A 2490-nucleotide genomic window follows, 5' to 3' on the forward strand; every position below is an offset into this window, starting at 1 on the left:
GCCCCACAGCATTTGGAATTCTGGGCCAGGGATCAGATCCCAGCCACAGTTGTGACCTATGCCACAGCTGTGGCTGGATCCTTAACCCACCTGCATCCCAGTACTCCAGAGACACTGCCAGTCTCATTGTGCCACAGAGGAAACTCCTAAACTGAATTGTATTAATATTCTACTCTTCTAGTTCTATGACAGAAAAAAATGTATGAGCAAAAACCCCCAAAATAAAACAGGGAGAAGCTTATGAAACTAAATGTGGAACTTAGCTCTAACAGCTGAATGGAGAAATGAATTAGAATAATTTAAAAATCACAAGTGGATGATGAAGTGTAAAGAAACTGAAACATACAGACTATTTAAAACTCGGAATTGCTGACTGTTCAGAAACTACACAGATGGACTAAGAGTGGTGAACAGCCAAAAAGGATTATAGATGAATCTGCATTGTTACAGCGGCACCCCACGCCACCAGTCTCTGGGGAAAGCCTGACAGATACTGAATGGGGCTAATGCTGGCCCAGATCCAATGATGGTAGATCCTTCCATTGGGTTTGCAATGTTGAACTATACCCCAGACATCTGGTAGATCTTATTGATTTGGGCACCCAAACACCCCACTGTGCAGCCACTTAATGTGCTTGAAATGATGAGTTCATGAGTAGTCTTAGTAGAGGCATCCAAACCCGCCTGGTAGCCTTTCATCTCTGGAGAGTGGATTCAGTGTCAATGAATCCAGGGTTGCATTGCCAACATGGGTAGCTTGGTCAAATGTGACTGAACTAGCGTTCTTGAATGCAATAGGCCTCTAGAGGGAGTCCCTCCAGGTCTGGGCTGAGGCATGGGTGGGAGGGGTTGGGAAGGGTGAGGAAAGCTCATACCATTGCTGCCTGTGTTGTGTCTGTCCTGACCACCTGCAAAGATGACCAGAGAGCTAGATGGCCTTTGGAGTCAGGGTGATGCCAGCGTGACCGGACAGGTTTGTCTGCCACACTCAGTGATGGTTTGCCAGCAGTTATAATGATCTGCTCAGTTGAGTTGGGAGGCATATTCCCTGCCACTTGGACCTGAGCCCCTGTACTCTCTTGTCATATTTCCTTGATCTAGAAACCACCTTTCCCAGTGAGAGAGCCACACTGATAGCGGTAACCAGCAGACTCACAGGGACCAGGGGCTGCTGGTGACTGGGCTGTTGTTCTGACGTCTTCTTCAATGGTTGTAGCAAATGATTGCAGGAAAGCCTTTAAAGATGGCATTTGTGGGTCCGACCAAAGTGATCATTCTCTCAACACATTCGCTTCCAAGATGTTTACACCACTCTCCTCGCAAGCTTCCTGAGTCTCTGTTCTTTCTGATGATATTGCCAGCTTCCTTTCCATGCATAAGGAGCTGTGTGGTGAAAGTGACATTCACTCCACTTTCAATCATACCTCCATCCACCTGAAGGGCCCCTTTTGCCTTCTTGACAATCCCTATTGTTGTTTCTCTGGCCTTCTGCCCTTCCCCTTCCTACCAACTCCCCTTATCTCCTCCAGCATGCAGTTTTTAGATTTGACTCCTACCATTGACCAATGGCTTGACTGTTTCAAGTCCAGCTGCTCAGAATACCACTGGACATGGAGACAGGTGTTATTTTTTTAAAACTTATTTTATTGACGTATAGTTGATTGGCAGTGTTGTATTCATTTCTGATGTACAGAAAAGTGATTTATATATATATATTTTTTTTTCATTATGGTTTATAACAAGATATTGAATATAGTTTCCTGTGCTATACAGTTGGACCTTGTTGGTAATCCATTCTATATATAATAGTTTGTGTCTGCTAATCTAAAACTCCCAATCCATATCTTCCTCACCCCCCCCTCCTTGGCAACCACAACTCTGTTCTCTATATCTGTGAGTCTTTCTGTTTCATAGATGCATTCATTTGTGTCATATTTTAGATTCCACATATGTGGTATCATATGGCATTTGTCTTTCTCTGTCTGACTTACTCGGTATGATAATTTCTAGGTCCATCCATGTTGCTGCACATGGCATTATTTCATTCTTTTTTATGGCTGAGTAATATTCCATTGTATATATGTACTATATCTTCTTAATCCATTCATATATTGATAGACATTTAGGTTGTTTCCATGTCTTGGCTATTGTGAATAGTGCTGCATTGAACATAGGGGTGCATGTATCTTTTCAAATTATAGTCTAGTCTGGATATATGCCCATGATTGGGGTTGCTGAATCATATGGCAACTCTATTTTTAGTTTTTTGAGGAACCTCCATACTGTTTTCTATAGTGGCTGTACCAATTTACATTCCTACCCACAGTGTAGGAGGGCTCGCTTTTCGGATAAAAATGCCATTAAAGGTGACACTCAAAGCGCTAAGCATAAAAGAAAAACAGCTGATACATTTGATTACGTTTAAATGAAGAACTTTTTTTCAGCAAATACCCCATTAAGAAAGAGATAAAATAAGCTGAAGAGCAAGAG

At 42.5% G+C, this 2490-nt stretch overlaps 1 pseudogene; it reads right to left on the bottom strand.

Annotated features, from left to right (window-relative positions):
• Positions 1-444: 444 nt before the first annotated feature.
• Positions 445-1422, bottom strand: LOC125117958 (poly(rC)-binding protein 2-like; annotated as a pseudogene).
• Positions 1423-2490: the final 1068 nt, after the last annotated feature.

Source organism: Phacochoerus africanus, chromosome X (assembly GCF_016906955.1).
Source record: "Phacochoerus africanus isolate WHEZ1 chromosome X, ROS_Pafr_v1, whole genome shotgun sequence".
Lineage (NCBI taxonomy): Eukaryota > Metazoa > Chordata > Mammalia > Artiodactyla > Suidae > Phacochoerus > Phacochoerus africanus.